Source organism: Eurypyga helias, unplaced genomic scaffold (assembly GCF_000690775.1).
Source record: "Eurypyga helias isolate BGI_N326 unplaced genomic scaffold, ASM69077v1 scaffold35872, whole genome shotgun sequence".
Lineage (NCBI taxonomy): Eukaryota > Metazoa > Chordata > Aves > Eurypygiformes > Eurypygidae > Eurypyga > Eurypyga helias.
In genome coordinates this window covers 95,457-106,886 of record NW_010235947.1, presented here as the reverse complement: position 1 = coordinate 106,886, position 11,430 = coordinate 95,457, and the positions used below count along the sequence as shown (strand labels likewise).

The window sequence follows — 11,430 nt, the reverse complement described above, 5'->3', positions numbered from 1 at the left end:
ATATATGAATATATTTTTTTAAGTTTCCTACACCTTGAGGTTGCATGGTCTGTAAGGTTGGCATGTCTTTATATTGTATACAGATTTTGCACGCCAAACTTGGCAGCTTTGAAAATGGGGAGAAAACAACAAAAAAAAAAAAGGTGGTTTTGGGTTTTTTTGGGTTGGATTTTTTTTCTGGTTTTTTTTTTTTTTCTTTTTTCCTCTCGTGGCATTTGTGGAGACTAAAGGTTGGGACGTTGTTGTCACACACACACGCGCGCACCCACGCAGCTACACACAAAGGAAGGAGAGTGGGAACATTTTTTGCGTCTTACTGAACTTAATAAGAAATTGTGCTTTTTATTGTTAAAAAAAAAAGTAAATAAAAAGGACTACTTAAACATTTCTCATTTTAAGAAGAAAAAAAAAAAGACGTTTATCTAGCACTTGTGACTTACCAATAATAGAGTTTATTGTATTTATGTGGAAACAGTGTTTTTAGGGAAACTACGCAGAACACACAAAGTAAACTGCCTGTGTCATGATTATCTTTTCTTTTCCTTTTAATTTGGGTTGGTATTTCGGTTTGATTTCTCGGCTGGGTGGGGAGGTTGGATGCAACCCTTCGTCAACACACGTAGTCATTAATTCTGAGGAGATGAATGACGAGGACTTTCAAGAGTTAACTCTTCAGCACAGCTGTGTTAACTTTTTTAAAATTACTTTTACATGATGTATTATTGCTAGGTTTCACTTTAAACAGTCGTGTACTGTGCAACACTGTGGTTTAAAACGAGACTTTACATCAAAAGGAAAACATGTTTCTTCATTGTCATGAAGTTGAGCTCGTTCTCAGCTCATCTTCACTTTGTCTTTGATATTGATGAAAAAGTATCCTATTGAAAGAAAATAAATTAACACTTTTCTGTGCTCCATAGTGGAGGCGCTATTTTCCAATTTATGAGGATGACAAACTTATATATATAATATATATATAAAAGTGGGGGGGAGGGGTTGAAACATTATTCACCCGAGAGCTTATTACAGATATGTAGTATCAAAAAGTTGTAACTATATTATATTCTACTTTATACCTATACATGCTCAGTATGACGTCACCATTGGTAGCAGCTACCGGTTTACGCTGTAATTTAGACACAATTTCACTCTTATTGTATGGACCCTACTTTAAGTGGTGGTAGCATTCTTTGTGCTAAATTTTCTGATGGTCCTTTCTTTTACTTGGTGGAGTTGGAATATTTTTCTCATTCTTGTTTTTGTTGGGTTTTTTTTGTTTTGGTTTGGTTTTTTTTCCTCTTTTATCTTTCTTTTTTTTTTTTCTTTTAACTGGCCAATGGTGTCTTTCTCTGACAGTACCGACTTCAATTTCAACTTTATTAGGAGTCCAGTATTTTGTACCACATTATGACAACTTGTTATTCTTGTGGTGTAAATAAAAAGAAAAACTTAATTATAGTACCACCTTGGTTTCTGTGGCTGATCTTCTTTTCACCTGGTGCTCTCGTGGGATGTGGCATTTCATCCGCTTTGAATGAAACGGTTTCCTGGTGTCGTGGAAGGAGGGTCTTGGCGCCAAAGCGTGTTATCCCCTGTATCCGTGGGACTGTGGCACATCCCCCCTCCAGCCGATATACTTCACCTCCCGGGTAAATCCCGTTTCCGTGCTTGATCGTCCAGTTCCGCTCTGCCCGGTTGTGCGGGCTGGGTGGGATGCTCCGCCGCAGACCCGCGGATCGTGTCTGTGCCCCATCGGAGCAGACCCTCCACGCTCGCCCACACTGTCTCCTGCTCAGGGTTGGCTCTCGGTGTTGCCCTTGAGTTCAGATGGGTGGAGCAGATCCACCCTATTTCATGGTCTTGTTCAGACGTGTTTTCCCTCTGTTTAACCTCTGTATCATCCTGCTTGTCCCTGCAGCCCACTGAACCGTCTAAAACTCAAGCTTCTCCATCCATGTCAGCTGGAAGTGTCCTCTGATTACAAGGCAACGAGCAACGCTTCGCTTCTGATATCCTTTCCCTGTCTTCCTCCTGGGTGGAGAAGACACGCCCTTGGGACTCATTTAAGCTAAGGCTCCTGTACCTCTGCAGGGAGGACTTACCCCTCGTTTGGGCACTGCTGCAGAGCGACCCTGGCGTGAACGGGAATAAGCCTGAAGCCATCTGCCCCGGAGAGCGGCCTTCAGCTTGGTGTCCCGGCCTGTGAGTAGTTTATGAAGCAGGGAATGATACTCTAGGGACCTGCTTGTGGTGTTAGGTTTTGGTTTTTTTTGCACCATTGGCAAAACTTAAGCAATTAGCCAAGGAGAAAACCAGCTTTTCTTCTACAAGCCTGGGTGCTCGGTTCTTGCTCACGCAGGAATGAGTCTGCCAGGCTCCATGGAGATTGCGTTAGCCCGTCCGCTCGGCACGGCAGCGTGCGGAGCTGGGGAGCCTGCTGGGCCGTACCAGCAGGTTGATGTTCACGGACTCTGCGCCTCCTGGGTAGGGGAGAGGACACAGGAAAACCACGTTACCGTGGGAGCATGGCGATGGCGAAGCAGCACAGGTGCCCCGCGCGCTCGCTGTCATCCTTGGCAGGGAGCGTCGTCCACCGAGCTGCTCCAGGTGGAGGCTCTGGGGTGGGATGGGCAGGAGGGCTGGAAACCCTGGCAAGCAAGGACGGGGCTGTCCGTATGTGCACAGCCCCCTCCTCCTAGGGACAGAGGGGAAGTTGCTCGTGTCCAAAGCCTGCCTGGGCCATTGCATTAATGATGGTAAAGAGGACGAGGGCTGTGATCCCGTGCAGCGTCCCGCTCGCACTTGTGAGCCCACATCCCTGCCCATGGCAGCAGCGCAGGCACCACGCTGTAGCCTGGGAAGATCGGAGGGGGCAGGGTGACAGCCTTGGGATGGGGCTTGCTTTGGGACCAGGAGCGACGTGGGGGTGGCAGCTGGCTCTCACGTGTGCCAGCTCGGCTGGGAGGGCGAGTACAACTCCTTTGGGAGGAGGTGTGGGGGCTCTTCTGGGCAGAAGTTTGGGAAGGGTCTTCCAGTTGTTGGGGGGAGTTCATCTGCTGGCATGAAATCCCACCACTGGGCAATCCAGCCCAGCTTTGCAGCCACAAGGCGTAGCGCGTGTTTCGGGGGGAGTGGGGGGTGTTTCAGTTACAGTTTCAGTCTGCGCAGCACGTTTGTCAGAAGTCCCTAATCCCTTAAGAAGCCGCAGGTCTCGCTCTGCGGAGCCGAACGGGCACTTGGGGCTCGGATAAGTATTTATTGCTGAGTGGTGGTTCTGGGACCCTACAAATTAGGATGATGGGGGGAGGCTGTTTAAAAGTGCTGGGCTGGATGTTTTGTAGGGCAGCCTGTGACAGGGCTTCCTTCGGTGTCCCCAGGACTGTCTGCAACGCTACGTTTTCCTTCTCCAAATCCACCAGTTAAAACCTGCTGGTCCAGCCCCAGGCACGCAGCTTGTTGGGGAGCAGGACCTGGCCCGTGAGTGTTGACGTGTCGGGCCTGCAAATGCATCTGCGACCCAGAGCTGCCTTAATCTCGCCTGAAACGCCCTGGGCTCGTCGCTCGCCGTGAGCACGTGGACGCAAACCTGACGCAATGCAGCAGGGAGGGTTAAACGCAGCGGCGCGGCACTCGCGCCGGGGTCTCGGCATGAAATAACATATTTCAATAACTGCTGCTTTAGCCATGGAAATTTTTACAGCCAGAAATCTGTTAATCCTGAAGAAAAATAACGTTGCGCTGCAATGAACGTGCCCCAACCCCTTTGAGGTGGTTCCCTCCTCGCTCCTCCGATGGTGGGTGCCAGGGATGGATGCCCAGCTGGGCGCTGGGGTGGGTGCTGCTCCACACCCTTCCCAAGGCTCTTCCAGGGTTAGATGGGATTTTTCATTTAGTTTTTAATTTTTTTAAAGGAGGAGTAGGCTATTTCTTACACTGGGCAACAAGTCAAGGCTTTGTGCTGTAAATGAATGCAGCGATGGGAGTGCTGCAGGGGAAAGAACGGGGTCCAGAATATACAGCCTGAGTGCACAGGGGGCAAGAGTTCAGCCTCTGCCAGCAAAACGTCCTGCTTTTACGATGGGATTTGGATCCGTGCTGAGTAGAAACTTTCTCCTCGGGCTAGCGCATGGCTCATCTTTGGGATGCCCTGAAGATAACTGGGGGGACATGGGAACTCATTTATTCCCCCTGCCTGGATCTTACAGGCAGAAACGTTGGTGTAATCTGCAAAGCTGTCCCGGAGCATCGTTTGCTTTTCGCCGTTTGCTTTTTCAGCAGCAGCCACGTGCTTACACCTTCCTGCCCTCCCTGGGCTCCCCAGCTCGGAACAGAGGTCCTGGCGAGTGAGCTGCGGTGGCCAGGGCTCCCTTGGGGGTTGCGCTGGCTCCAAAAGCTGTTTTCTCTCTCGTGAGCCTTTTCCAAGAATCCTGGCTGCTCTTTTCCAGGTAAAGTTCACCTTAGGGCTTTTTTCTGCAAAAGGCAACTGTTGCTGAGCAAGGAAGAATTATTAGTGAAACACAGTGAAATACACTTGCCTTTAAGTACTAATGGATTTAGGGAAAAAGTGGATTTGGTGATAGTGGTGCTGGAAAAAATAGCACTTGTGCTGAAAGCCAGGTGCTTGGAGATGTTTGTGACCTCAGAGCAAGGGGACTGGACGAGGTGCTGCAGGACATTTCAAGGGGCCTGGGAGCTGAGCTCGAGTTCCCGGTGGGGAGAGGCCGAGAGGTGCTTGGCAGTGTTTCCCCCGGCGCAAAATGTTGTGATACCTGGTGAAAAAGTGCAATAACATGGTCACATCTGGGAGGAAAGGCTGCAGTCTGGCCAAGGCAGCAGCAATCTGCTCCCGTGGGTGTGACTGCTGTGATTTCTTCAACATTAAGGCAAAGCCACAATTTCACATCCCGCGTGGGTATAAGCATGGTAACGCCTATGTGGGAGGGCACTAATTGCCGTTTTCAAGGGTCTCATCCCCAAATAGGTGGTGTTTTAGCAAAGATGTGCTTCAGGCCACCCAGGTAAACAGTGGGCAGAAAAGAGTGGTAGATTTAAGAAAACCCAAGCCAACACAAGCAGTGCCAGCCAGCACAGGGGGCTGGCACGTAAAGCTGATGCTCTCTCGTCCTGCCTGCAGACCACAGTGACCCACGTGAGATCTGTCAGCAGCAGGTGCAAAGAAACGTCGCATATGAAAGGCCCTTAACTCGAGAGATCCTAAAAGCTGAATCAAGGGGCTGTAGGAACACGAGACAGAGCACTGAAGGAGAATACCCAGAGTCCTGCACAGGAACTCTACCAAGACAGACTTTGTTCCCAAGTGGAGCAAACGCAGACGGTGCGCAGAAAGTCATTTGAGAGGCTCTGGGAAGGTTGGTGCTGGCGAAATGAGTATGTGGTGTGGATGCAGAGCAATGGGATGGAGGTGTTTTGGGTATGAATTAGATAGCGATTGCCCCCCCAGTGTGCCGTGGGGTATTGCTGGGACAACGCGTGTGTTGGGATGAAGATGCCTGTTGCCAGGGGAAGAGGGAGGTTCAAAGTGTAAAGAAATGCCTTGCAGTCTGGGCTTGCAAACAAGACTCGGTGAAGTTGTCCAGCGACGACAGGACAGACAGAGATAGTAACACCGGGCATTTTCCGAGAGAGCCCTAAGGGCTGATGGCATCTGCTGCTAAAGCCGTACAGTGGAATGTACTGATGGCTGCAGGTCTGAATGAAGATGTGAACAACGGAATGCGAGTCCCAGATGTGCCTGGTGAGGGCTGGTTAGGCTCTCCAACCCACCGGCAGTGCAGCCGGTCCCCTGTTCAAGGGCCTACAGGTCTTCAGTCGTGTCATGGTGGGCAGACCTTGCCTGTCAGCTAAGTCCCTACCCAGCTGCTCACTGCCCCACAGCAGGATGGGAGAAAAGTGCGAGTTTAAATCCTGTGTGTCAAGAAAAAACAGAGCTGTACAACGGTGTTTGTGGGAAAACAGACAATATGTTTTAATAATTGTGAAACTGATTAAAACCTGTCTCTATCGGATGCGGGGAAGTCACAGTATGCCTTTTTTACAACAGCATAACTTAGCAAAAGCAGTTCCTGCCAAGGACTGAGAACGTATTCATATGTCATGACTGTGCAAATAGTGTCTCAGGCTGTGTAATGAAAGGCTGCAGCAGGGACAAAGCAAAGCTAGAAGAACTAATTACAGGCTCCAAGAAAAGGGATCATCTCTGTGTTTACTAAGGGGCTTATCGTGTTGGACCGTGGGATTTCTGTGTGATTATAAGGATGTAGAAATCTGGGAAGCCACCTGGGAGGTGGCTGCGCAAGGCTTGGATTTGTTTCTTGAACTCTCTTACTCTGTCCAGACCTGAGAGTGCTCAGAAAACCAGGGACTAGATCAGAAGCAACTGGTGCTCGGCCAGGAGACCCTCAAACCCTCCACAGCTGCAGACACAGGACCAGTTTCTCCTCTGGGACCAGCTTGAGGGTGGCACAGGAGCAACAGCAGTAGTCCAGGGTGGGGGCATCATCCCCCGTGGGTCCCATAATGCTGCTGTCAGGTGCTTTACTGAGCTCAGAAAGGGACCACCAGCCTCTCTGGGAGAGTTTTTGTTGAGGGCAGCAGGGATGGCAGGGGTCTGCTCTCCATCACGGCCACCTACATGGGGAGCTGGTCCCCGAGCACCCTGCACGTTCCTAGCCCGATGTGACAAGGCAGCAGCTGCAGCCACCCACTGCTCCAGCTCTTGGAGGAGTGGGCAGCACTGTGCGTGCTTCCAGCTTAAAACAGATTTTTATCTCTGGAAGGAAAACAGATGGGCTGGAGATGAAGCGGGGCCAGGAGGCCGAGCACGGGGAGGAGCAGGGCTGCCCACAGTGCCGGCAGTGGGGCCCTGGTCTTGGCTGACAGCAGCCCCGGAGCTGCCCTCCTGGCTAAGGCATTGCTTGTGCTTCGCATCTGCCAGTGTGGGGACAAGCCTCCGTGCAAGAAACACCCCTGCTATTCAGGCCTGGGGGACTGGGACGATGGGCCAGGTGTCTTCTGGATGTCCCTTCCATAAAAGCGAACCTCCCTTTTACATTATAAAGCACATTAAATGCTCCAGTAGCAGTAACAAGATTTAAGGGGCTACCTCCTGAGAAAAAGTGGTGACACTCATTGCTCTCCGGCTCCAGGACCTCGCCAAGCTGCTGCTCCCCTGAAGGGAGTGTATGGAGGCATAAAAGCACCCCTGCAGCTCAGTCCTGCATTCCATGCACAGCAGCGGTGGGGAAAACGCCTTCCCGTGCAGGTCTGGTGGCACAGGCAGAGCGCACCGGCCGCAGACACATACCCTTGATCTGCTTCATCGTGGGTCTTCTGAGTAGTGTTCATCTATGTGTTCATGAATTCATTCCCCTGCCCCAAGGGGGGAGGAGGGTTTGGAACCTGAAAATCCAATCCAATTTAAACAAATAGAAGGGATTTTGCTGTATTTAGGCGGTTGCAGGTACAGACGGCATCGTGCACTGGTGTTTGTGATCCATCAAAGCAGAACTGTCAAATGCTCAACAGTTTCAGGGGTCCTGCAGGAAGGAGAGACCTGTTTCCCATTAAATCAGGAAGGGAATAGGGAGCAATCCCTGTGCTTTAAAGGCAATTAAATGCCCAGAGTCCTTGAGAAAGCTTTCAGAATTTCACTCTCCAATTACAAGTTTTAGTTTGAAGGAGAAAAAGTAAAAAAATAATCCCTCCTTCCCTGCTGCATAGAGCAATTCCTGAAATCCTCCCCGATCCCCGTGAATAATAGAGCCAGCACAAGCTTAGCAACCGTCTTTTAGCCGGCTGGGTTCATTCGGTGGTGAGCGACAGGAATTTCTGGAGCTTGTTTATCCAGGAGGAGGGTCTCGGCACAGATGAGGGTCCTCGCCTGGCCTCCAGGCCAAGCCCAGGTTTGGTAGGACTGCGTTGGGTCTGACCCCCAGTTGTTTTCTGCTGCGCTCCAGGAGTAGGAAGATTGCGACCGAAGGGGATAAAATATGTCTTTGGGCAAGGTGGAGAGAACTTTTTCTGTGAAAGGGTGGAAAGTTGAAGCGGAGACGGTGGAAAAGCTCCGCTGGGAGCCCCAGGCGTGTCCCAAGCCCATCAATAACCCTGCCAAGTCTGGGGAGCGCCGGGCGAATGCTGGTGCGGCCAAGACTAGAGGGTCTGCAAACCCCACCCCCCCCAGCCAGCTCTTTTCAGCCCCGGGTGCCGTGGGGATGTCTGCAGGCTGAGGCAGCCAGGTCCCCAACCCCACCTCCCAGGGATGCGGCTTGGGAGGAGGAGGAGGAGGAGGATGTGCGCGCAAGGCTGCCGAATATCTGCAAACTCCAACCGCAGAGTGGCTTCCCATCGCTCTGCCTGGAACCTGATCAGGGCTGCTTGGTTTCCTCTGGGCTGATTGATGATGGCTTCTAATAGGTTGATATACTTTTCCCATTGCAGGGGACGGTTGATGCTTAGCATGTGGTTGGTGAAATGGCTCCGCGTTCGGCGGTATAACAAATTGTCTTGGCCAGGTTTATCTGTTGGGCTTCATTAGGGACCTCTGTTGTGCCAGATTCTGGGGGTGCTGAAAATGAGACTTGAATTGAGTTATTCCTTGTGGGTTGCAGGCTAATTTTTCTTTCATCTAAAGCCTTTTCATATTTGACCTCTCTCCCCCTTATCTGCGACGGGTAATTTGATTTGCACTGTTATTTCAAAACAATTCCTTTTCGCTCCCTTTGTGAGTCAAGAAAGGCAGAACTTAGGACTTTAGTATCACAGGCTGCTTCCAAGCTCTGTTTTGAAGAGGCTTGGAGTGGGGGGGGGAGGGAAGGAAGAGCAATCCAACCAGAGCAGTAAAGTATCTGCAGATTTCATTAGGGCTCCTCCAAAGCGCATCTCGGATTCGGTCTATGAGAGAGCTGGCGCAGAGGCGCGATGGATCACGCCACGGGCTGTCAGAGCCCTTGTTCCTAAGGATCCCGGCTCAACGTGCCGGTGCTGCTGCTCTGTTTAGCAGTTTATTCCTGGTGCAGTGCCATGCAGCTCCTCCAGTTAAACCGCGCTGGCGTTTGTTGCTGGAGGGAAGAAGAAAACACACACACAAACACGTAACATCGCAGATCCCAACCACCCCTTTGTTGAAAAACGTGTCAATTTTTCTCTTGGGTTCCAAGACCACTGGTTTCCTTGATTTAGAGCTGTGAGTCACCTGCAGCTTGCAGGAGAGGTGAAGGTCGGTGTTATTCCTGCAGCCCTGAGCCTCATCCTCCGGAGCAGAGACAAACGGCACGGGCAACCTGCAGAAGCTGGACAGAGGGCTGGTGTTGAAGGCAGTAGGACACCTCCGGATATGTCCAGGTGAGACTTGGTAGGACTGCGTTGGGTCTGGTTTTGCTCTTCCCCCTTCTCCCACATCCTACCACAGGACAGGCTTCTTTTTTTCCCTTGCTCTGTTTTGCCTGTCTCATCCTCAGCTTTGGGACCTTGGGGTGCAGCACAGCAGCTCAGACACCAAACAGAGGAAATTAAAAGTCACTGGAAAAATGCATTGGCTGACAGCGCTCAATGGCAGCTCTCAAAGCAAGAAGATCTTTCTTGAGAAATTTACAAACAACATCCCAGTTTTTCATTTTGTTTTGTTTTTCCTTGGGCAAAACTAAGGATGTTAGCTCAAGCAAACACTTCCTATTTTGGCTGGTTGCTGGAAAAGCCAAGTGGAATGGGAAAAGGCACATTGACTGCCACCGAAACCATCTGTTGGCTCTTGAGCAGCTTCACACTTGTCCTGCTGGGTGGTTGGTGAGAGCCAGGTTCACGTGCTTTTCGAATTTTTAGTTGAATTTTCTTCTTTTCCAGACAACTTGGATTTCACTTGGAACCTGTCTGGCAGGATTTGGCTTCCAGCCTCCTTGGAGCAGGAGCCCACGGAGATTAATGACATGGAAAATGAGGAACTCTGACTGTAAAACTCTGAAATTGTGGGGAAAAGGCAGCTTAGAGCCAGCCCCTAGTGAGAAGGTGTGTGACTTGTTCGGCGATGGTGTTTGGAAAGGCAAGGGCTCCGGCAGCGCTTTCAGGGCAACAGCCTCGTATTTAACAAGAGTGTCTTAAAAAAAGTCTGACAACCCCTCTCATGAAGGAACTGGAGTGCCTGAAGTACAGCAAGTCCTTTGCTTCCCCTCCTAAAGGGTGTGATCCAGGTTTCTGTTGTTGAGAACATGTTCATGAAAATGCGGGACAGCACGGGCTGTGGCAAGGGATCAGCCAGCAATGCTGGTCTCTAATTTCCCCTTCTGCCATGGAGAGGGCACGTCCCTGTCCTGTTCCTCAGCTTTCCTGCCTTTCCTCTGCGGTACAAGAGCCATGACAGGCATCCTTCATCACCTCCTGAGGGTTTTCCAGTGGTACCAAAGGTCAGGACTGGAGACATGCTGCTTCTCCTTGGGATACTGAAAAGCTCCAGTCCGGTGCACCTTGGGCACGCATTCAAGGTTGAATGGGTGATGGGATGGACGTCTGCCTCCCAGTTGGGACTGGCAGGAGGAGTCAGACTGTTTGGGGTATCTCAAGGAGCAGAATGCAGTCGTGGCCTGGCCACGTTGTCTCCCCTGAGGAAAAAGGATGCTGATGATGGCCGTTCCTCCTGGGCAAGGGAGTCCCTCCAGACTGGCTCCATCAAGCAAGGAAAGCAAGTCATCTCCCTTGCTCCACATCACCGCTTGTGTAGTGCTGATAGGAAGGAGTTAGCAGGCAGGGCTGGAAAATACTGGCCAGTAAGGGCTCCTCTAACACCAGTCGTGGGAAAACAGGGGCCTTATGAAGCTACTGCCATGTGGCAGGGATGCCAGCCTTGCTTTTCCTTGAGAGCTAAAAGAGGAAGACTGGTGAAATTTAGGTTCAGAAGCATACTTGTGTCCAGAGAACCTGCTCTCTGATGGCAAAGTCCTGTGGGTAAAATGTGCATCCCTCCAGCAGGCAAGTACAGTTGATTCTGAGCAGGGAGAGAGGAAACCCATGAATATTATATCTGAATTTTTCCATGAGCCCCTGGATCATAGGAAACAGAGCTACACGGGGCCATCTGGACACCCCTGCAAGCAGGGATAGAGAGGGAGCTACCCCAGATGTAGCCTCATGTGCCTGCCCATGTGTGCATGGGCTTCACCTTCTCCTGAATTTTGACGGCTTTCCTTGAAGAACAGCAATTCTCCATTCTAAAACAGGGTGACCTACAGAAAGGATCTAGGAAACCCTTAAGTAGCAGGGTTGGCATATTCCTCTACAAGCTGTGCGCAGAATTGGCATCCTAAAACCTTAAGTCAACCGGAGCGACGCTTGCACCTTCAGGCGCCTGCCAGACCTCTTAAGTGGCAGTGCTAGGAGCCTTCATTCATTACAAAATTCACCTAGAAACACATTTTACAGCTT

General features: G+C 50.7%; 1 pseudogene across 1 annotated transcript; it reads left to right on the top strand.

Annotated features, from left to right (window-relative positions):
- Positions 1–200: 200 nt before the first annotated feature.
- LOC104506105 lies at positions 201–1,653 on the top strand (annotated as a pseudogene). Its single transcript, XR_727856.1, has one exon. The product of XR_727856.1 is annotated as an uncharacterized LOC104506105 (transcript).
- Positions 1,654–11,430: the final 9,777 nt, after the last annotated feature.